The sequence below is a fragment of the Phyllostomus hastatus genome, unplaced genomic scaffold (assembly GCF_019186645.2).
Source record: "Phyllostomus hastatus isolate PE091 unplaced genomic scaffold, TTU_PhHast_1.1 phas_contig_40, whole genome shotgun sequence".
In the NCBI taxonomy this organism is placed as follows: domain Eukaryota; kingdom Metazoa; phylum Chordata; class Mammalia; order Chiroptera; family Phyllostomidae; genus Phyllostomus; species Phyllostomus hastatus.
Genome location: NW_025333872.1, coordinates 35,069,031 through 35,094,066, shown reverse-complemented (window position 1 = coordinate 35,094,066; position 25,036 = coordinate 35,069,031). Strand labels below are relative to the sequence as shown.

At 37.4% G+C, this 25,036-nt stretch overlaps 1 long non-coding RNA gene across 1 annotated transcript in view; it reads right to left on the bottom strand.

The window, feature by feature from the left end:
• The window catches only part of LOC123822137, a 212,175-nt gene extending 200,950 nt beyond the window's left edge, over positions 1-11,225 (bottom strand). Inside the window, exon 1 of the long non-coding RNA XR_006786224.1 lies at positions 11,158-11,225. This is a non-coding gene — a long non-coding RNA (uncharacterized LOC123822137). The remainder of the gene's footprint in view (positions 1-11,157) is intronic.
• Positions 11,226-25,036: the final 13,811 nt, after the last annotated feature.

Genomic DNA, 25,036 nt, shown 5'->3' with positions numbered 1-25,036 from the left:
ATGAATCTATGCCTATTCATCAGAGTCATGATAAACTAGTTCATCTAACATCAGTCTATTAAACAATTTCTCCACTAAGGTAAGTTTGCCAGGCGTAACCCAGTGTGATGTGTTAAATGAGGAAAGGAAAAGCTGATTCAGAAGTAGTCGGTAGTGTAAACACAGTCAAGCAACACTTACAGTCTCTCTGCCCTCACAGTCATAGTGATTAATGAAGGAGGTAACTAAAAATAACTGCACAACAGATGGTAAGAAGCATAGCAACAGCACCTGATTTTCTGTGCTTTTTGGGGCTGCTAACCTGCATCCCATCCAAGGAAAAAACTGACACAACTTTAAAAAAGTGAGGCAGTGTTTGTAAAAATCTAGATGTTAAAGAGTAACACAATAAGCATAGATGACTTGCCCCTAGCTACTGGCTAAGATTTTAAATTCCAGGAGCTTAGAAATCCAGCCAAAGGATGTAGCTTTTCTTCAGGGCCTGGGACAGTATCCTGCAGCCACTCCAAACACAGCACACACCACAGGACCAACATGCGGAATCTCATCTTGGCACCACACCATCGTGTGAAATGTTACAAATTTGACACAGCAGCCAAGAAAAATATGAAATTAAATGAGATGTATAAAAACAAGCTTGTGCGAGCATGAGAACAGAATTTGAAAAAATTGGTCTCTTACTCCATAACCTTCTCAGGCCAAAAAAGGAATCTAACTGTTAGAAGCTGGTTTCATAGTGAACACAATCTCAAAGACAGCCCTACTCATAAATTACCTAGTTGTTGCCTCCTTTCTCATGCACTTCCCTGCTCTTATTTGGCAGGAGATATAGACATTAGATTGTCAGGATGATCTTATATTTTGGAGGGTTAGTGGTGGGGGTGAGAAAAAATCTTAATGACATTTTTCTCTTTGTGATTTAGAAAAACCTTGCTACTTCAAACAAAGATCGAAATAAATAGAACTATTGCTTGCATGCTTATTACTAGTTATATAAGTACTCAATTTTTATGAGCAGGGTTATTGTACAGAGTTGTGCAGTTGGACATATGGGTACCCCGCCAAAGTGCATATGGGAGCTGTGATCTTCCTCCAGGATGAAGAGCCTCCTCCTTCTAATTTGCCTGTCCCTGTGTGGTGCCTCTTTGTAATTTGTCTGCAGGGGGGAGGGGATGTCTTTTACTAAGTCACAAATGTAGTGTTGTGCAAGCAAGGAGCCTAAATATGCAGAGAAACTAATGAGAGAATTATAATTATAATATAAACAATATCAAGGGAAACTAACCACAATAAGGGCTAAAGAAATAAAAAAGGGAACTGAAAGTTGTTGGTAAAGTTTTTAAAGAAGACCCAGAAGGCTGGACCTTGAAGAAAAGGCAAGACGGGGTATCTGAAGAGAAGGTGACAGGTATCAGGGGCATTGGAGTTGAATGGGAACACAAGCAGCAAATCCCCAAGAGCTACCTCTTTCATTTAAATTTGCATGACATTAGAGCTGTGCTCAGTAACTGAGAAGACGAATTTTTCTACACCTACTTTTATCAGTATAGGAAACATTTTAATCTTTTTAAGAAAGATTTCCCCAAAGAGAGGAAGAATACTTATTTGCTTAACAGAGAATATATTTCCACTCTGAATTTTGCCTCACAATAGTATAGCTCAGGGTATTATAAAAATAAAAAATTGTCAAGGAAAAAAGTGGATTGACTGGTTGCTTTTTGAAAAAGCACTTGTTCAATTGAATGGTCATATGTATATATTCTAAAAAAAAAAGGCTAAGTAAGGAAATCACAAAGTACTGATGAAAAGATAAAAGATGTAGGCCATGAACATATCCAATTTATCAAATGTGAATGATATTTAATGTGAGGAAACTGTGGGGGAAATTCCTTTTTCTCTTTCTATACCTAGATGCATTGGTTTAGAATAACTTTTCTCTCTTCTTTTAATTGTATTTTTTCATTACTATTTATCCCCTCTGACCTCCCACAGTCCTCACACAATCCTCACACCGTTGTCCATGTCCACGTCCACAAGTCCTTTCTCCTTTTTGCTCCATCCCTGCACACCCTAACACCCCCACCCCCAGAGCTGTCAGCCTATTATCTATGAATCTATTTTGCTTGTTAGTTCAGTTTGTCTGTAACTTTTAAATGATACATCTCACAACAAAGCTACTTCTCATGACAGAAGTCTTTCATGTTTCCATCTACTTTAACACTTGACGCTGTGATTACCCCACCATCTGAGTTCACCCATACGAGGAACCTCATTCACCTTCTTCCATGCTTTTAACCTTTTAATTATCATTAACCCCTCCCTTTCTTTTCCATGTCTGTATGTCCTGCTTGCACTTCACTCCATTTTCTCCCTCACTAATATTTAGCGTCCTGAACCACCTCGTAACAACCAACATTGTTATAATCCAACCTAGTACAAACTTATGTCTTTTATGCCCATATATGTATAGAAATGAAGGCAACCATTTTTGTGCTCACTGGATTCTTTCTTAATAAACCTGCACATCAAAAGTACTAAAGTATAGCCAAATTGGAGCAGATACAAAGGAAGCAACTGGGATGGAAAGAACAATATAAATGCGGCCTCTTGAGGGAGAGAAGGGCTCCTCCAGGTCACCTACATATTGTTTCTCTGCTTACACCACCACTCCTTCATGACACCCCCCACTCAGCCGGGTTTCCCAGCGGTTATTCTCCAACCTGCTGTCATCCTCTCTGCAAAGACTGACCTGACTTCTTGCTTTTTGGGCTCTCACAATCCTTTTAACTAACTGTTAAGGTACTTATGATTCCTTGGGGGGAAAGGATCATGTTCACGCCCGCACATGCATAAAAACATGAAAGAAATAGGAGGGAGGGAGAAGGGGAGAGAAAGGAAGAGAGAAAGGAAGGAAAGAATGACAAAGTAAAGATGAAGAAAACAGTGTTTAATTCTGAAGAAGATAAGCTGTTAAAAATAAAATAGCTTAATTAAGACATTTGAAGGAATTTCATGTAGGAAAGAAGCCTTATTTTTATGGTTGAAAGAGCAGAAGAGTGACCAATGGTAAGAGGATCCAGAGAGGCAGTTTTTGACTCACACTGTAAGAAAGAACAGAAATAAGGTAAAGTACTATGTTCTTTTCTCTGGGCATTTTAACATAAATCCTGGAAAGTTACTTTAAAGAGACCCTGACAGCTGTCGGAAGAGAAGTGGGGTTGTGGGGCTATATGAAAAAAGATGAAGGAATTAAGCAAAAATCACTGACAAAAACTCATAGACACAGACAACAGTATGATAATTACCACAGGGAAAGAGGGTGGGGGAGGATAAACGGTGATGGAAGGAGACTTGACTTGTGGTGGTGAACACACAATACAGAACTGTACACCTAAAACCTGTATAATTTTATTAACCAGTCACCCCAATGAATTTAATTAAAAAAGAAAAACAGTGATGTGAGATTCATACAGTAGATAGTAGTTGGTCCAGAATAATATTGAAAACATTCTCAAGCTTGGAATATATTCTTCTGTTGAATTTCAACATCTTCGGGAGAGGCAGAATGTTGCTTAACATTATATTTCTCTCTCTGTCTGTCTCTCCCCGTTCCTTCCCTCCCTCCCCCCTCCTTCCTTCCCTCCCCACTCTCTGTTATTCAGCTCTGTCCAGAGGGTAGTATTTTCAGCAAATATTTATTTTACAAATCTGCATTGGTCTTCTGAAAGAACAAAAAGCATTTCATGAAATCCTTATGGTAAGTTATCACATTACACAGATTGACATCTGAAAACACTTTTTAAAAGGACAAGGCAATGAGACATACCACAAGTAAATATTTTTGTGTCTATTGTACATGAGAGAAAAAGAAATTCAAATGTATGAACCATATTTATCAAAAAATTGCCTGAGATCAGCAAACAAAAGTTATGAGCAGACTACATACAAACAATGGTAATTTCTAAAAATAGTCATTACACATTTGTATCATGTTTTTTTAGCTTGTGGATATATCTAGATTGTTTTATGTTGATCAAAAGTTGAACAACTTTTTCCCAATATTTGAAATTTGGCAAAACTTAAAGTGAATTTTTCCACTATTTATTAAGCCCATATGAATTTCAAGGATTATTTATGAGAATGGTTTGATTTACTTGGAAGGTTTCTAGTAATGGATTTGTTTATAGAAGCATGGAAATGCCTAGAAAATGTATGCAATTAAACAAGTTTTTCAGATAAATTTTTCCATCAGAAGGAACATTAATCTGAAATTATCTGAAGGACTGGGATTCTAATCCCTCTCTGGCCACATTTCCTTAGCAGTTCCGCCATTTCCTGGTACTCGCTCCATGCCAGGGACTTCACATGTGTACCAGAGAAAACCTGGCTGAGTTTGTTCCCTAAGAAATTTATTTTTTGATTGAGAAAAGACTAATCAGAAATTGGACTGGGCTTGCTGTAGCGCCATGTGAAGTTGACAGCTGATGCCCCAGATGGTCTTACTTAAGGCTAAATAATTTAGATTTTAAGAAAAGAAACTGATATTCAACTTCTGTGGGAACCGGGTACTATATTATTGATGCCACAGGACCACACTGAAAGTCTCACCAAAAAAGAGGAAAAAAGGAAGATAAAAATCCAGTGTTTTGTATAAGATCTTAAAACTATGTTTTCCAACGTAACAGTGGCAAAGAGTTCAAAATCATTACTATACTTTATTAAAAATAACCTGAGGACATGTAACTATACATAATTGTTCATTTCCACAAGCTTCTGAATATAAAGGAGACAAATATACTCCTTGATTATAGTGTAGGAAAAAGGTTGTACATAATTTTATGGATAAATGTAAACAAATATTGAGTAGCTTTTAAAAAGACATTTCTTTTACATGAAATCTGTACTACCACATTTTGCCACGTATAATGTGCACCCACGCTTTCAGTCCAAACTTTCAGGAAAAAAATATTTTGTTTTAATGTTTTAATTCAGTTTTAATTTATTTATATTTAGCTACTTATTTTTTGCATTTTAAAGGAATATTAGCATTTATTTTTTAACATATTATGGTACAAGAAATTTTATATAATAAATAATTACAAAACACAAGAATGGATACAAGGTATGTCAGGTACTGCCCATGTATAATGTGCATCCTTATTTTTCTCTCAAAAATTTGGGCAAAAAAGTGTGCATTATACACAACAAAATAGGATAAATTGATTATTCAATTTTCAATAAAAACAATCTTTAAATTTTTAAATAATTTTTGGAAGCTAATTTAACCAAAGAGTGTGCTCCAAATATGTTTTACCATCTCCCTTGTCCCCCCCAATTTTAAGCATGTTAGGGTATTTTGTCACTTGGGGAGCACAAGGCAGCCGCCCAGTGCTCTATTACCCCATGCACTGAATTGGCTGCAGACTCCAAGGGAGCAGCTTTCAATAACACGATTTGTGGAAGGAGTTACTATGCACAGCAGACACCATTTAATATGCAGAAAGTTTGGTAGAGTAAGACAAGGACCAGGAAGTTCCAAATTTTTTAAAATAGAAAGATGATATTTATGATTTTGACTATTTCAGTTCCAAGGATATTATTTGATTTTCTTAACCACTAAGCTACTAGCCCCCACATGTTTTCTTTTTCCAACTCCAAACCTTACAGGATTCTCCTGAAAACATAATCTTTAAAGCGTGAGTAATATTTTAAAACAAAATCTGATTCAGTGACCATGGGATCAGACCCATTCTCTTGTCCACATGTAACATAATAATACCACTTATCCTGTATGAGAATAAAATGGGAAAGCAAATAAAACACCTTTCCTATCTTCAAGTTACATACAACATAAAAAGGAAAGATCTTGAAAGTATACTCAACAATGTTTTTAGCTTACAAAGTATTTCAATGGTATGACCACTCCTCTGCTGCATTTATATCTACCACAGTCTGCTGAGAGCTAGTTTGATGACAAGGAATGAAATCAAGGAAACAGTATATAATCTGTTGCCACTATTATTTTGCTTTGACTAAACCTGGCATTCTAAGACAAGGATGATGTCTGAGGCATCAGACAAGATTTGATCAGAATCCTTTGTCTTGCTGTCGTTCTTTCGCGCCTCCTGTCCCATCTCTTTTCATCCGTTGCAGGTATATCGGCGGACCCCGTTGACTGCCTCGCGGGCCGAGGCAAGTGGCAAGATTTGAGTCTTTATTTTATTCCTTCCCTCATAACCTTCTCACCTGTTTTGTGCATGACATCCTGACTCTGCCCACTTTACTCCTCCTTTCCTTACCGCCACTAGATGGTAAGTTTCCTGAATCTCCCCAAGTGGCCCCACCCCATGCCTTGTACATAAGTGCTTAGTGATGCTTCTTGAATTATAAAGCTTGCTCTAATAAAAACAAAACCATAAAATATTATCAAAAGAGCAAAAGAAATAATATTGTCTTTAACTATATCCCTATCAGAAATTAAGGTGTTTTGTACTTAACTTCCTACAATGTCATATGCACAGTGAGCTCACTAAGTGTTGAATTTCTACTGGTCAGATGATGAGTGTGTAGGGGCATTAAAACAAATAGAAAAGAGAGAGAGAAGAACTTTGAACACCTTGATTTAAAAATTATCCCTAAGAAAATAAAAAAAAAATAAAATGTATTTTTACTTCGCCACACGCAGCTGCTGAGAAAAACCATTTTCTTTCTCCTGCTCTGCTGGTCACCTCACTTCCTTCATGATAATCTGAAACTTGTAGCTATTCAATTCACCTGGCTCACTTGCCAGTAGGCAAGGTGTGAGGGGTTCCACAGAGAGGCTCTTGATGACAATATTCACTCCCTAATAAAAAGACCAAGACCCCTAAAGATGGTATTGTCACTGCAACCCCTTCCTTTTGCCTTCCTATGGGTCCTGTCCTCAAACAGCAACTGACATCTTGCAACCATAGGAAAATATACCAAGGGCCAAAAGGCAACAAACACCCAGAGCCCAGCAAAGAGCAAGGACTGAAGGAGCCGTGGACTCCCAGTTCTAGACTTCCGAAGTGAGACAATGTAAAACCCCATTGTTTAAATGACATTTATCTGATTGTTCTGTACTGTGGGTGAGGTAGATGCTCTGCCAAACACTTGATATGCATCACCTCACTTTATTCTGAAAAAATCCTGTAGGAGACGCCTTGACCTGTTTCAATGGAAAAGAAAATTAGGTCTCAAGGGGTCTAGTTCTCTCCCAACGTCATACTCAATGGCAAGCTCAAGGTTTAAAACTACAACCGCCTGAGACCGAACAGTCTATAATTTAACTATATTTTAACTCAATAATCTGCTTTTCTTATTGTTTTTCAATATGAAAAGGAAAGTATGTTCAAGCAACTATTTCAACATAATTGAGACTTACTTCAAAAAAGATGGCATATGAGAGTAACGTAAGTGAAAGGTCTCAGGGTATGCCTAACAAATCAGCACTTGATATAATGAAGAGTTTGTTGATTTTACACCCTATAATCTGGGCAGGTAACATAATCCCCCAAGAGAGTCGATCTCACCTCAACTCTAGGACTATGCATTTCTAAAGTTCAACAGGACAGTTTTATAGAGGGCACTCAGTAAATATCCATGTATGAACAAGTAACTGAATGAATGCTGACAACTGGAATAAGTGAGGAAGGAGACACATGAGGATCAGGTCAAAGTAGTTGTTTTCCACAGGAGGCTCAAGTAGCAAGTAGTATGTCAAGTGCTTCCTGAAGGAGGGAAAAAAAGAGGGAGAGAGGGAGGGAAGAAAGAAGGAACATAAGAGAACCTCCTGCCATAATTTAATTGTAGCCACATCTAAAGATTGTAGTGCTGGTCTAGTTTCCTCACATTACTCTCATGGATTTTTAGGGTCCCCTCGATCACATAGATGAGGACACATCTTGTTCTTCACTCTTGCAGTGTCTGCCAGTGGTTCTCCTTATCTTGGCTTCTGATCCCTCTGATCCTTTATGGCTGGAAACTTGACCCCTGTATCTGAGCCTCCTTCATGCCATCTGGCTCTATGAAACTTTCCACACATGGCAGTTATTTGGTCATTGACCTACCTGCTAAGGCATATATTCATTTTCCAAGTCTTGAATTTCTGTCCTGACATTAGTATGTACTACTACTGCCCTCTTCATCATTCTCCTTGGATTACTCTCTCCTGACAGTTTCTTCTGGACCTGAACCCAAAATATTTTACGGCGTTTTATCTCATTCCCATTTGCTATGTCTGAATATTGTGTCCTCCCAAATTCACCTGTTGGAACCCTAATGCCCAATGAGATAATGTTAGAAGGCGGAGCTTGGGGAGATTGTTAGGTCATGAGGCTGGAGCCGTTGTAAATGAGGTTAGTGCCCTTATAACAAGAGATCCCACAGGCTCCCTAGTCTCTTCCATCATGTGAGGAGAGAATGAGAAATATGCAACCTAGGAGAGGACCCTCACCAACCATGCTGGCACTGATCTTGGACTTACTGCCTCCAAAATTGTGAGCAGTTAATTTCTACTTATACGCCACACAGTTTGTGATATTTTTTATAGCAGCCTGAACATACTAAGACATCATCTATTCCATTCAAGGCACTACTTAAACATTAATTAAAGTACACTAATGCAGTGGTTCCCAGAGTGCTGGTCCGTGGACCAGCAGAATAAACATCACTTGAAAACTGGTTAGGAATGCACATTCTTAGGCTTTCCCTCAGACCTGCTGAATCAAACTCTCGGAATAGGTCTCAGAAATTCATATGTATTCTAACAAGCCCTCCAGTGTGTATCATGATTGCTAAAAACTTTGAGAACTGCATAAATTATACAATTGGATACTTACCTTGAAAGAAATATCATTTTTGTTTAAGTACAGAAACTATGAGAAACACTTTCATTAAATCATTGCAATGGGCAGATAATAGACTGAGTTATTTGAAAGAAAAGTCTGAGACAAAAATTAAAATGCAGATAGTTTTTTTTAGGAAATAATAGCAGGAAGAAAGGGTGAAGGAGTATCAGGGTCACTCTTATCAGAAGCAGAAATTCAGTTTTGCCAGGGCTTCTCAGATAGCTACAGAAAAAAAAATTTCATCCAAAGTGTGGGAGTGTGGAACAACATTTACCCTCTGATTCCAGTTCCCCTTTATTTGAGGGTTTCCCAAGGATGAGCAACACCCTTGTACTATGAGTTACATACACCTGCATGGAACTGAAGAAAACAGCTTTGTCTGGAGAAAACCCTGCAGCAGAATGGAAGGATTCATGGCAGACCCTTGAGGCAGAATGCTCCCTATGCACAGATCTGCCCACCATGGCTTATATTCATCTTCCACATGGGCTGGGAGGATGGAACATGAAGTACCAAATACTTGTCTTACAGTTCCTGTCACAAAATTACACTGAAGTGCTTTTAGGGTTTCAAAATGACAGACCTTAATCCTGGGAGAGAAAAGATTGCTAAATTGCTTTCCTTGTTTGTTTTTAACTCACAGTAATTTATTTTTACTTTAGTTATACTTGAAGTGACTGATGATAGGTACACGTTAAGAACAATTATTATTTCCTGCTTGAGTCATGTGTCATAACTGGCCACAGTTACCTGGCATATGTTTCACCAACTTCGACAACCAGGCAGACTTAGATGGGAGTCAGGTCTGAAAACATAGCTTAGATAATTCTGGATAGTTACAAAACATGATTAATAAGTCTGCTAATTAAAGGATTTTTTCCCACTGCTTCAAAAATTCAGTTTATTCCCAAACAGAATAGAGACTTTAGGCACTTTAGATCAAAGGAATCATTTCATAGTCTCCCTTTATTTAAAATTTTCCCATTAAAAGGAAGATTGATATTTCTGGCTCTTCCTTTCCTTTCTCAATGAGGAGGGTTATAGTATATTGCATTCAAAGTAGACATATCTCTATGATTTAAATAATAGAATTTACTGACACAGCAATCATGTCCAATCATGTAATCCATAAATTCAGCTCTCTTGCCTCTTTATCTCTAAACTCTGCACACTAAATGCCGGAGCCTGCTGGTTGTCCCCCAGTGTTACTTTTCCCCCTCCTCCAAAAGAAACCCAATTTTTAGCCAGGCATTTGACAGATCAGAATAAAGCCTACTTATCCCAGCCTCCCTTGCAATCAGGCCCTCCTAGTTACAATCACATGACTAAATATGATCAATGAGATGTCAGTGAAAAGATCATGTGACAGCTTTTGGCAGTGTTTCTTAAAATTGAGCCTGAACGTGCACTTTGCCCTTGTTTCTTCATCCCTTCCTCCTTCCTGCTAACTTATATAGCTGTGAAGATTTAGTAATCATTTGATGCTTTAGATATTCTGGAGCAGGGGTTAGCAAACTACAGCCCCTGGGACAAATTTGGCCAGCTGCCTGATTCTATATAGCTGACAGGCAAAGAATGGATTTTACATTTTTAGATACAGAAAACCAAAAGAATAGTATTTCATGACAAATGAAAATCATTTGAAATTCAAATGTTAGTGTTCCTAGAAACAATGCATTAGAACACAGCCACATTCATTAGCTTACTTACTGTCTATGGCTGCTTTACAGTGCATTACAATGGCAGAGTTGAATACTTGCAACCGAGATCATATGGCCCTGAATATTTAGTATCTGGACCTTAACAGAAAAAAGTTGTAGACTTCTAACCTTGGCAATAGAGGCCTAGCTAGGCAGAATAATAAGTACAAAAAAATGTCAGGAGCAGAAGCTGGGGTCCTTCAGGACTTTATTTAGTGAAGCTGCCATGTAAACCTGAACCGAGTACCTCCAGACCTTCCTGTGAGAGTAAAATAAACTCCTGCTGTTTTTAGCCAGTTACATAATGTAATAAACTGAATATTGGGCCCAATTCCTCACCCCTCCCTGAATCCCACCTGCCATGTGTCTTTACAGTTCCTTACACAAGAGGCAGAGTATATTTCCTCAATCTTGACCTTTGGCCTTGGCCAACTGGATGTTAGCAGCCCATACTACAAGCAGAGGCTTGCAATGTATTTGTTCAGTTTAGCTTTTCCCATTGTGCTACTGCCATTATCATGAGAAGAAATTGGCCTAGTAGCCCACAGGTTCCTGAAGAATGAGAAAAAGATTGATCGGAAGCTCACCTTCAAATCTGTAGTTGAAGCAGTACTCCAGCTGCCCATCAGTTTTAGTTGAAACAACCCCAACTGACCTGTGAATATGATAAGAAATGCTGCATTTAACTGAGTTTTATTTATTTCTTTTTAGAGGGGAATGGAGGGAGAAAGAGAGGAAGAGAAACATCAATATGTAGTTGCTTCTCATGTGCCCCCTACTAGGAACTTGGCCCACAACCTAGGCATGTGCCCTGACTGGGAATCAAACTGGCAACCCTTTGGTTCTCAGACCTATGCTCAATTCACTGAGCTACACCAGCCAGGGCACAACTGAGTTTTGAGTGGTTTATTCTGCAGCAACAATTGACTAATAGAGGTGGTAATTTTAGCCTGTTTCTTACAGTCAAAGTTAAATCTATGTTGTTTTTTTTCTGGCAATTATCCCAAACTGAGAAGAGAGGCAATTCCATACTTTCAGAAGAGGTATCACACTATGGAATAGCAGACTTAAATAATAATAACAACACAGAACTTCAGCTCTATCATATAACATTTGTGTAATCATAGACGTTTTTTAACCCCTCTGAGCCTAAGTTCTTCATCTGAAATATGACAAGTATTCTATCTACATTCTGTTGTTCTCTCAAAATTTAATAACATAGACAAAACACTCGCTAGATAATACAATTATAAATATTAACATTTAATGAGGGTTTCTCATGTGCCTGCCACTGGGCCCAAACAATGTTTCTCACCTGAGAAACATTCTGTTTTAATCCCCACATTGCATATGAGGAAACCAAGGCTTAGCGGGTTTACGTAACTCATCCACATATACCTAGTTAGAAGATGGCAGAGCTGGGGCTCAACCCCTGGGAGTCTCACTCGAGGATTTACGATCTTACCTTCCAGCATTTACTTTCTTCATCCTCTTTCCTTTCTTATATTCCTTATATTCCTGGTAGTCTCATTAATACTTACTTTCAGGACAAAGTCATGTATCCAATAAGCTAAATGCACCAACTAAATGTTTACACTGAAAGCAGAGTCAATTACCACATGTTTATTGTAAGAGCAGCCAAGGCAGCACTCAGGTACACCCTCGAACTTGTGGCATCCTGGTGAGTGTTTAACAACTAACTCACCTTCCCACCCTGAACCTTTTGTAGCAGTTGTAGATTTCCAGGATGCAATTGTCACCAGGGCTGATTTCAAACTACCAACTGAGGAAACACTGATCACAGCTTGGGAAGAAATGTGCATGATGGGCTGTCAGGAGTCTTTATGCCATACCACTGCCCCCACAACAACCACATGAAAGAAGAGTCAAAAGAAAAATTGTAAGCAACTCAATTTGCCTTCAGATGATAGAGGCAGGAAGAAGTCTGAGTGGTTAAAAATTTGCACGTACAAATGGCTTCAAGGCCCAGACTATTAATATTACTGTAATGCAGGGCAAAAATGTTAAGAGAGTAAAAATGGTGGGGCCAGTGATGAGCTAAACAGACAGTGTAGACTACTGCAAAAAAGTATTCAAAGTCAGGTTTGTTTAAAATATGAGCTGACTCTACACATTCGCGCACACACACAAATAAATCGAAATACTGGAATAAGGTGTGAGACACCTGTTTTCAAGTTCTGTTCTATGACTCAAAAATTAGCAATAGGCTCTGTGTTTGAGGACTGTGTGCAAATTAATTACCCAGGAATCTCCAAAATAAATTTTGCACATGTAGCCTTTATCATGTTCCTATGAAACAGTATTATCTTCACTGTAACAAAACAAACACTAAGTGACAAAATTCTATTGATGTCTTCATTGCCTGTTATCCTTGATTAACCCAGTCTAGCAGGCCAAATGTCTGCTTTGAATTTCCAGCTGTATTTCTTCGTAGATTCTATACGCCTCATGAACACAAAGGTGCCCTGCTTGAAAATGTTAATCTCCAAAGCAGCATTAGTTACTAAGCTACCAACTCTATTTCCATGGTTTTAAAAAAATACCTCAGACAGAGATTTGGAATGAAGATACCCAAAATCTGGTACCAATCAAGAAATCACTCCCTAAAAATCTTGTTAGCTCCATTAAGTGTTTCCATCTAAAAATGAGTCTTACTTTAGAACAATTCCAAATCCTCTGAATTAATTTTCCATTTTCCTTTTCACTGTTCCAGCACTTCTTTTCATATATGCCTCTGTTTTTTCCAGCCTGGCAGATGTTTTAAAACTTTAATGAGTAAATTCAAGTTCTTATATTAATTCACAAGGATAGGATTATACTCATCTATTTTGGCCAGCGAATTACCAGTTTAAATTAAATCACCAAGCAACCAAAGTCCATATTATTGTAAAAATAACCAAAATACATCATGTATCAATAACCAAAATACATGTTTAGACTGTCTAAACATTTCATAATTTTTTTTGAAATTTGCTGTTGCCAGTCTTTATAATCTACATAAACACATGGGGTTATGCCAAGGAATACAACCTTGAATGGTTAGCCATTCGAGTCTCATCAAAGCCCACCTGAAGGAAAGTGGTTGTTGTGGCATATGGTTTGAAGCACATGCAGGCACCCATTCCTATAGAACAAGGACTTCCACCTTGTGTTCTAGAATTCTACAGCCGGGTTTTCAGAACAAGGCCAAGCCAAGGTGGCAGATTCAGAGACTCATACTACCACATAAATCAAGGGAGTTCGGCTTTATTTATTGGGGTTCGGCCAAAGATTTCATTTGAAAAGGAAGGTTTCTGATACTTAAAAAATCTGAAAACTATAATAATGCTATATTTTATACTTAATCCTGAGCATAAGAAACCTTTGGGATTACACTATACCATATTGATTCCAGGAGAATAATGATCTTGACTATTGTTGTTTAGAAACACACTAAAAAACTCTACTATAAAACCTTTACTATGATTGCTTAGTAGTTACTGAGGTCTCTGCACAATGTGTACCTGATGCCCCCATACATAGCAATACTTGAAAAAAAATTTAGAGTTAAGTTGGATAAGCAAAGCCTTAACTATGATATTGAAGAAAGTATATCTAATCATATATGCCTTTTTACTTCTACTTTGTAGAAACTTGAAACGAAATCAATGACATAGAAATAATCAGTTTATGTACACTACATTCTGACTTAAATTTTTATTTCCATTTTCGTTTTCAAATATTAAGTTATATTTTCACCAGACTAACATGTTTTATTTTTTTTTACTATTTTATCATATGTTGTATTATTTCAAATATAAGCTTGATTATATGAAGGTCTATCTGGAAAGAGTCCAGCCGTTGTTAATATAAGGAGAATGGTTTGGGAGACATCATATAGCCTGGCTGCTGAGGAAAGTGAACCGGTATGCACATGTGTGAACAAGGATGACTTCACTGTACTAGTCAGCAGGGATGGTAGACAGCTTTAAGTAAGCATATGTACTGTGTAGCTGGCACATTCAAAATGAGCAAATAGAGCAATGAATCAGCATCAGATTTTGCATTAAGCTTGAACATTCCTCCATGGAAACTATTTGGGTGAATCAGAAGGCTGCAGCTATTGGCAACTGGTGATTGGCAGCTTCATCACAGCAATGCACACACTCATGCATCATATCTCATGCAGAGTGTTTTGGTGAAACATCAAATCACCCAGGTGACTCAGTGCCCCTACAACCCACATTTGGTGCCCTGCCACTTCTGGCTATTCCCAAAACTAAAATCATCTTTGAAAGGGAAGAGATATCAGACCATCAATGCAATTCAGGAAAATACAACAGGGCAGTTGATGGAGATTGGGGAACTACTTGAGGTCTCAATGTCCCTACTTGGAAGGGGACTGAGCTGAGGCACAACTGTCCTATATACAATGTTTCTTATATCTAGTATCCTCCTCAATAAATGTCTCAAGACTTCCGACCAAGAGGGAAGCATAGGTAGATACACCTTATCTCCTCACACAACCATAAGAAGGATCACAACTAACCCCAAAAGAAAAAAACAACAAGAACTGCCAGAAAATTGAACTGTATGGAAGTCCAACATCTAAAAATTTAAAGAAGAAATATTCATCCAGACATATAGGAGAAGTGAAGATGGGGAGCCAGGGCAGGGAGAACCTGGTGTGGCAGCAACAAAGCAGCAGCAGAAGTGGCAGCAGTGGTAGCCGGAGGAACAGACAGTCCCATATTCACATGTGGCAGATAAAAACCAGGAGAGACACCTGGGGAGTAAGCAATCCCACCCCCAGGCCAGACCACACAGCCCAGGGTTCCAGTGCTAGAAAATAAAGCCTCATAACTTCTGGTTGTAAAAATCAGTGGGGGCTGGGATGGTGGAAGAAACTGCCAATCTCTCAGGACAGTCCATTTAAAGGGCCCCCATAGTCCTAGAACATATGCAAACCTACCCACTCTGGGAACCACCACCAGTGCAACAGCTAGAGTTGCATACAGGAACTAGGTGAAGTGACTGGAAACAGGGAACTGCCAAACAAGCAGCACTATTCCCTCTCTGACCCCTCCCCCACATTTAGCACTGCGAAGTGGTGAAGCAAGTTGCCCTGCCCTGGCAAATACCTAAGTCTCTGTCCCTTATAAGTAACAGGTGCACCAAGACAGGGAATCAAAGTAGCTGTACCTAAAACACAGAAACAAACACAGGGAGGCTGTCAAATTGGGGAGACAAAGAAATATGACCAAATGAAAGAATAGATCAAAACTCCAGAAAAATAATGAAGCAAAACAGAGATAGCCAACCTCTCAGATGCAGAGTTTAAAACACTGGTGATAAGGGTGCTCACAAAACTCAATGAGTATAGCAAATGCATAAGAGAAAATGAAGTCTGCATGTGAAATAAAGAAAAATCCACAGGGAACCAACAGTGAAGGGAAGGAAGCTGGGATTCAAATCAGTAATTTGGAATATGAAGAAGAGATAAATACTTAACCAGAACACAGAATGAAGAAACAAGAACTAAAAAAAATGAGGAGAGTATAAGAAGACTCTGGGATGTCTCCAAAAGTGCCAACTTTTTAATCATAGGGATGCCAGGAGGAGAAGAGAAAGGGCAAGAAATTGGGAATCTATTTGAAAAAAAAAACAATAAAAGAAAACTTCCCTAATTTGGTAAAGGAAATATACATGCAAGTTCAGGAAGCACAGAGAATCCCAAACAAGTTGGGCCCAAAGAAGACCACACCAAAACACATCATAATTAAAATGCCAAAGGTTAAAGATAAAGAGAGAATTTTAGAAACAGCAAGAGAAAAACAGCTAGTTAGCTGTAGAGGAGTTCCCATAAGACTACACCTGATTTCTCAAAAGAAACTTTGCAGGTAAGAAGGGACTGGCAAAGAGTATTCAAAGTCATGAAAAGGAAGGACCTACATCCAAGATTACTCTATCCAGCAAAGCTATCATGTAGAATGGAAGGACAGAAAAGTGCTTCCAAGACATGGTAAGCGAAGGAAATTCATCATCACCAAGCCATTACTGCATGAAATGTTAAAGCGACATATTTAGGAAAATAAAGATCAAAACTATGAACATTAAAATAACAACAAACTTACAACTATCAACAACTGAATCTAAAAGACAAAAACAAACTCAACAAACAGCTAGAAGAGGAACAGAATCACAGACATAAAGATCATTGGGAGGGTTATTAGTTGGGAGAAGGAGGGGTAGAATGAGAGAAAAGGTACAGGGATTAAGAAACATAATGGGTAGGTACAAAATAGACATGGGAGTGTTAAGAATAGTTTAGGAAATGGAGAAGCCAAAGAACTTACTGTATTTTGCCATGTATATAATTTGCACATTTTTGCTCAAATTTTTGAGGGAAAAACAAGGGTGTGCATTATACATGGGCAGCACTAAAATATGGGTGTGCATTATACACAGCAAAATATGGTATATGCACAACCCATGGACATGAACCTCAGACTGCTGCAGAGAAGGGAGGTACCAAGCAGAGGGAAGCAAAGAGGAAAAAACTAGGATAACTGTAATAATATAATCAATAAAATATACTTAAAAATAACAAAATAAATGTATTTTTTCATAGTCTGTGGCTGGATACTTTCTGAACAGGCCTTGAAAACAGACATCTGAAATAGCTAGGTAGAAATATATTTCTCTTTCATGGGAAAAGTTTCTATCCATGAGAACATCCAGAGCCTCAAGCTCCCTCTATCTCTCCCTCAGTTCTACAATGTGGCTTTTATTTGTTTGATTCATGATGGTTCTCCCACCATGTCCAAATCCCATGCAGCAAGATAAAAGCCAGGCCAGAAGAGCAGCACAGACTTTCTCCTTACAAACACTACCAGGAAGGGTCATACATGTCAGTTCCACACATATCACATTAGACAAATCCAGTCACACATATAATCTGTATATCTGTGTCTTCATTGGTGGATTTTATTGACATAAAAAGGAAGCAAAGAACAGATTTTGGAAGAAGAAAAGAAACTAATATATTTTCCTAGTATCATGTCATTGGTTCTCAAGTATTAGCATACAACAGATTCACCAGGAATGTGCTTCTTAAAATCACAAATTTCTGGGCAACCAGTAGTGACTTGCTGAACTAGAATTTCATAGAAAGCGGCCTGGCAATCTGTATAGTTAATAATCATTCCAGATGATTTTGATCATTAGGTATAGCTGATATACAGGGATTTAACTAACCTTCTTGTTCTCAATAAGAAATCTATTCTGCACTAAGTAATTCAGCTATAATTATCTCTTTAAATCACTTGGAGAATAAAATGTAACACAATAAATAATATCACCCCAATAATTGTCCTCAACATCCAACACATATATATCTCCCTATTGGCCTCTTTTCCTTTCCAGTTCATCTCTTTTTAATGCATGACTGCCATTTCCCCCTAAATTAGGATTTTTCATCTAGTTGAGCTCACCTCCATATTCCTAAACACAGCTAACCATAATTCCAACCTTGTCATTGATGGTAGGTACATGGTGTCATGAGGAAACAGCCACATTAACATTAACAATTACATTGCAATAATATGACAACTGCTATGGTGGAGGTCATGGGCAGATTGTTCAAAATGATGAATAAAGCAGGGACATCATGGAATTCTCAAAATGAGTTTCAATGTAAAGTATTGGAGTAAATGGAGAGAAGACACAAAAACAAAGATGCCCAGGCTAATATGAACAGCAGAGTCATCAAAGGCCAAAGATGTGCAAAGGCTTTCTGCAGTTCACAAGGCTACATCGAAATCTTGATCAAAACCCTTTTAGAAAATAGAATGTCCCCTCCTAATTCCTCCTAGCAGCATTTTCCTGCTATTGTCTAGGTGGCCATAGACTGACAGTTCTCCAAGAAGCTTCTCCCTCAGCTCTCCATGATGCTGACTGGGTCATCGTCAGAATGATGATGGATCAGAATGATGATGAGGATCCTCTCTGTTTGAATTTTTAAGCCAGAAAATTCAGAGAGACATGAAAAGAAAGAAAGAAAGAAAAAGTACAACAGTTTTCATGTACAGGACTTCTCACTAGGCTTACAAACCTGTGGGTTATACACAAGTGGATATGATGGCCAGAATAAACAGTACTTCTGCCCAGTGCCCCATTAGCCAATTCTTGACTTGCTCCAATAAGTTTGTACTTAATCACACTAATTGTGTGTTTAAAACTCCAAGCATTCTAAAGTATGTTTATTTACAATAGAAAATTATTTCTTGTTTCTAACTTTACAAAGAAACAATGAGAAATGTGAATAAATATTATAGAACCACAGTAGCCCCCACACACACAGTTTTGCTTTCCATGGTTTCAGTTACCTGTGGTTAACTGTGTTCCAAAAATATTACATGGAAAATTCCAGAAATAATTTTTTATTTTTAAGTGCATTTTATTGATTATACTATTATAGTTGTCCCAAATTTTTGCTCCCCTTTATCCTCCCTCTGCCCTGCCCCCCTCCACCCTCCAGCATTCTCCCACCTTAGTTCATGAACATGGGTTGTACATAAAAGTTCTTTGGCTTCTACATTTCCTATATTATTCTTAACCTCCCCCTGTCTCTTTTATGCCTACCAATTATGCTTCTTATTTCCTGTACCTTCCCCTGCCAATTCTCCCCTCCCCATCCCCACTGATAACCTTCCATGTGATCTCCATTTCTCTAATTCTGTTCCCATTCTAGTTGTTTGTTTAGTATTTGTTCTTTAGGTTCAGTTGTTGATAGTTATGAATTTTGTTGCCATTTTATTGTTCATAGTATTTGATCTTCTATTTCTTAGATAAGTCCTTTTAACATTTCATGTAATAAGGGCTTGGTGATGATGAACTCCTTTAACTTGACCTTATCTGGGAAGCACTTTGTCTGACCTTCCATTCTAAATGATAGCTTTGTGGATAGAGTAATCTTGGATGTAGGTCCTTGCCTTTCATGACTTCAAATACTTCTTTCCAGCCCCTTCTTGCCTGTAAGGTTCCTTTTGAGAAATCAGCTGATAAAAATTGGATCCAAGGAGGAATATACCAAGGCACATCATAATTAAGTTACCCAAAATTAAAGATAAGGAGGGAATCTTAAAAGCTACAAGAGGAAAGGAGAATTACCTGCAAAGGAGTGTCCAACTCATAAATTTTAAATTGCACGCCTTTCTGAGTACTGTGATGAAATCTCACACCATCTCACTCCCCCTGTCCCTGGATGTGATCACCCCTTCCCCAGTATATCCATGCTCTATACACTCTGTGCCTTAGTCACTGAGCAGCCATCCAGGTTGTCACATTGACTGTCACAGTATAACAGGACTTGTGTTCAAGGAACCCTTGTTTAACCTGTTAATGGTCCCAATGTGCAAGGGTAGTGAAGCTGGCTTTTCAGATATGCCAAAAAGAAACCATAAACTTTATCATAGGTATGTATGCAAGGAAAAAACACAGTAGATATGGAGTCCAGTACTAGCCAGTTTCAGGCATCCTCAAGGGGTCTTGGAATTTATCTTGAAAAAGGGAGGCCTACTATGTATTTATTGACATATTTTTGGTTCACATATATTCCAGAAAGTAAGATCTTACTTACCCTTCTATCTTCAAACTAAAAAACATGCACTTTCAAAACCACACTTATCAGGACGTTAACAGTATAGGCTGATACACATAACTAGTATGGAGAAAAAGCTATGTCACTAAACAAGTTCTAAAGAAGAAAAGATTCCCATCCTAGGTGTCTGAATAAACCTTAACATAAACAAGGAGTCATAAGACAGCAAATATTCTAAGAAATAGAGCCTTTGTAACCAACATAGATAGAAAAAAAGATAAAGAGGATTTGGGAGTTCATGCCCAGGTATGTACGATCAAGATAATACCAGGTCCAGATTGTTCCTGGTGTTAAAAAGTAGTAACATTTTATCTAAGTCCTTGCTTTATGTGCAACTGTAATATTTAAGGAGATATTGTATCATATATAACTAAAATTAGTTTGGGATATACAATTTAAAAATTCACAGTCCTTTGCAGTAGATAAAAATTAACCTCATTTTCCATTGTAAAGTTTGCACACAATATTCTCACTAGAACTAAATAATTCAGGATTATTTTACCATTACTATTTCTTCAATCAAATACAATGAGTTATAAGTATTATAAATCAGGAATTAAAGCATCAGACCTTTCAGATCATAGAGTTACTCATCCAAAAAATTTCAGACAACATAAAAAATAATTATTAGACTTAATAAGAATGTTCACTCAGTGAGTAGATAACAGAAAATAAATATAGATAATTTTTTCATATGTCAGCAATTACTATTTAGAAAATAAAATGCTGATTTAAATGTAAAGAAAATATAAAATAATTATATAAAATGCCTAGAAATAAATATTAATTTTAAGAAATCTATAAAAATAAAAGTCTGATGTTTGAGGTGTATAAAAAGGATTTGATTAAGTATGAAGCAAATTATATTCATTATTTGGAAAACTCAATATTATAAAAATGCTGATTATGTATTGGTTTTAAATAGTTATCTAATATGCTTCCAATAAAAGTCACAATGGAACTCTTTATATGTATTGAATTGATTCCAGTCTTTTATAAAAAATAAATAAACAAAATGAAGAAGAAATTTTTGTGTAAGAATGAGCAGGGTAGAGTGAATTAGCACTTTTAGATTTTCAAATATAGTATAAAATTAAAATATTAGCATGTATTATGGCTAACAATATACAATAAAGTAAATTAGAAGCTGAAAATAGAATTCAGTTTAAAAATACATATCCCTAGAAATCAATAAGTCTATTCAATAAACAGTGCTAGAATAACTGGTTATACAAAACATATAGTCTTCACATTATTTGCCAAAAAGTTCTAATAGGTTAAAGATGAAATTTTTGAAATTGAAACCATATTAAAAAAGAAAATATAGGTTAAAGTTACATGGTTATTGGAAAGAAAAAAAGGTTTTAAAAACAAAATAAAATGATAAGATCAGTTGATTTACTTTATAAAAATTTAGAAGTTCTGTACATTAAAAAGAAACCATAATAAAACATTCAAAGGAAGATGACAAGGTAGAAACAAAATATTCATGAAATATATTGCTGGGAGGATGGAAGGCTGATATTCTTGATGTATACAAATTGTTCAGGGAACAGAAATACCCTAAGAGAAAAATTGCCAAAGAAATACTAATGGCCATCAAGTATGTGAACAAAATCTTGCTCCATCATAATCAAAAGCCTACACATTTAAACAAGGATAATGTAAACTTTTTTAAGTTTGGCAAAGACAAGCCAATTGTATGCATGGTTAGAAATGTTGTAGGGAAATAGGCTCTCTTCCCCATGCTGGAGGAATATAAATTGCCGATTCTGCAGGACATTTCAACAGTATTCATGAAAACCGTTGAAAAGAAACCAATGTCAGTACTAAGGAACTACTGAGGTATAACTAGACTTGTTTATTCTAAAAAGGGTTCTGAGCACCCAATTTCATTATAGAGAGGGGAGTTTCTCCCTCGCTATACCACGAGGCAACCCTTCAGAACACCAGCTGCATGTGTTACAATTCAACACAATTCTAACACTATCTACCTGAATACAGTGTTAGATTCCACAAGTTAGGACTCAGACCTACAAGTGTGCCTCTGCCTGCACTTTAGATGCCAGTCAGAAGCCCAGGTCATTGCCTGTGGTGACTGATGGACTACATATAGTTCAGAGGTTCTGAGGACCTCCTCCTAAGGTTTAATTTAATCTGCTGGTAGCTCACAGAACTCAGAAAAATATTATATTTACTAGATTAGCAGTTTATTATAAAAAGATATAGCCCTGGAAAAAAACAGATAAAAGTGACACATAGCACAAGATATGAGAAAAAGACACTGACTTTCCATGCTTATAGCAGCTTCATTAGGTAGATATGATTGATTAAATTATTGCCCATGGAGTTTTATTCAGTCAACCTCTGGCCCCTCACCCCTCTCCTCTTCCCAGAGTTAGGGATGTAGGACTGAAATTTCTAACCTTCCAATCACAAAGTTGGCTCCACTGGCAACCTTCCCCCATCCTTGGGTTTTACCTAAAATTCACCTCATTAAAATAACAAAAGATACCTTTATGGCCTTCATCACTTAGGATATTCCAAGAGTTTAAGGAGCCAGAAATGGGAGGAACATCAAATATATATTTCTTACTATAAATCACAGTATCACGATACTATAAAGTAAAAATCCTGATGTAGAAGTATAAATGTATTTTTGACATGAAGAAAAAATGACAAAGAGCTGAGTGAATAATAAAAACAAGTACAAAACAGTATGGGAAAAACAATTTTTTAAATAAATAAATAAATAAATATATGACTAAAAATACCTATGACAAAATATTAATCATTGTATTCTCTGGACGATGACATTATCAATAATTTTTTCTTCTTGCCTTTGTTTTCCAGATTTTTGCACTGAAAATGGTTTCATCTAGAATTAGGCAAAAATACTAAATAACAATAAACCCCACAGAGAAACAGTGTAGACACCTGTGACAGTTAATTCTGTGTATGAACTTGACTGGCCACAAGGTGCCCGGATTAATTTACATCTGTGCATGTCTCTGAGGATGTTTCCAAATGAGGCTCACGTCTGCACTAGTGGACTCTGCACTAGTGGACTCAGCAAAACAGACTACCTACCCAACGTGAGTGGGCGCCGATCAACCAATCCCTTGAGGGCATGCATAAAACAAAAATTAGACAAAAGAGGAATTTGTCCTTTTTTTCTTCCTCTGGCTCATTGATGTTGTGAAGATAGCTCACTTATTTCTCTGGCCCATGGACTGGGATTCACACCACTGACTGCCCTGGTCCTCAGACCTTCAGACTTGGACTGAATCACACCACCAACTACCACCTCTCCTGGGTCTCCGAGTGTGCAGATGGCAGACTGTGGGATTGCTCAGCCTACATAATTATGTGAGCCAATTCCTCATAATAAATATACGTGACTATTCTTATACAAAAATATATATCCAGATATATATCATCTATCATTGAGATATGTCATATATATCATTATATACTGCTTTTGTTTCTCTGGAGAACCTTAGCTAACACACCTATAAAGCACTCTAAGCACTAAAGAAGCAAGGATTCCTATGCTTTTAAGAAAGAAAATTAAAAACTGGCTATTAAGCTAAAATAAGTAATCCAGCTATTTAGCATTGCGCAAATGCATACCTATATAGGTGGCTCCATTTTTCACATGAAAATTGTTGGCTTGGTGTTGTCTGGGCACTGGTTAATCTGTAGGTCCAGAAGGTGCCCACGTCCCACTGACCATGTGATTAGATCCCTATAGGAAACCAAACATTCAGGCTAGCTGAGGCTTTCCTCATCAGCCTGCTATGGCTTAAGAGATCACAAAAATCATTTCACCAAAATAAAAGTGGCAGCCATTCTCAACAGTCCTCTGCTACCACTAGGGGAGCCAGAAAAGGTGCTAACTCAGTTACCAACTGAGCAACAACCTGAAATGTGAAAAATCCAATCTCTGGATCTGGTAAGGAAAAATACATTAATGCACAGCTTGGGATCAACAGGAAAGTTTACATTTCTTCAATTTTAGAGCAGCTGAAGAAATGCCTTTTTTGCTATTGCTGCTCACAGTTTCTTCAGAATTAGCTGAAGTTTATATCAGAGGGATAAATTCTATCTTCTGCTTCACTTGGTTTCCCTTGTTCTAGTTCACAAGCATTGTTTTTTCACTTGCCTACTTCCATGATCTTCTCATCTGTCTCCTTCTCTCACTCTATCATGTCTCTATTCTAGAGGTGTCCACTTGAGGCCCATGTACTCCAGGGGATAGGAAGTCAACCCCCTAGAGTATTAAAAAGTATTTTAGGTCTTCTATTTATATTTATTTTTATCCCCCAAATTTAATTAACATAAATTAAGAAATAGTGTATTTGTTTACCTACACTAGTAAAACAAGACTAGTACTTTCACTTGTAGAGACTGTAAGGACTAGTTAATTCAGAACAGTGCCTAGGGAAAAAGTAAAGTCTGAATAGAGATTGGATATAACTATTATTAGGTAAGTCAATGCTAGCATGCTCTGGATGCCTGCCACCCATTTCCAGTGACATGGTAATCGTCCTGAGGGGAAAGAGGCACTCCATGTGTGGCGAGTTGACAAGGAAGAACCTTTCAGCATACTGTCTCACAAGGCTGTTAAAATGGGGTTTTGATTATATTATTCAGATTTAATCAAACTGGTCATCATTGAATCATGATAACAAGATCTCTGCACACTCACAAAATGAAGTAAAACGGTAAACTGAAGGTTGCACTAAATAGTCAAGCCCAAGCACGAAGAAGAAAATTGCAGCACTGATGTGCTTAAATAGCTA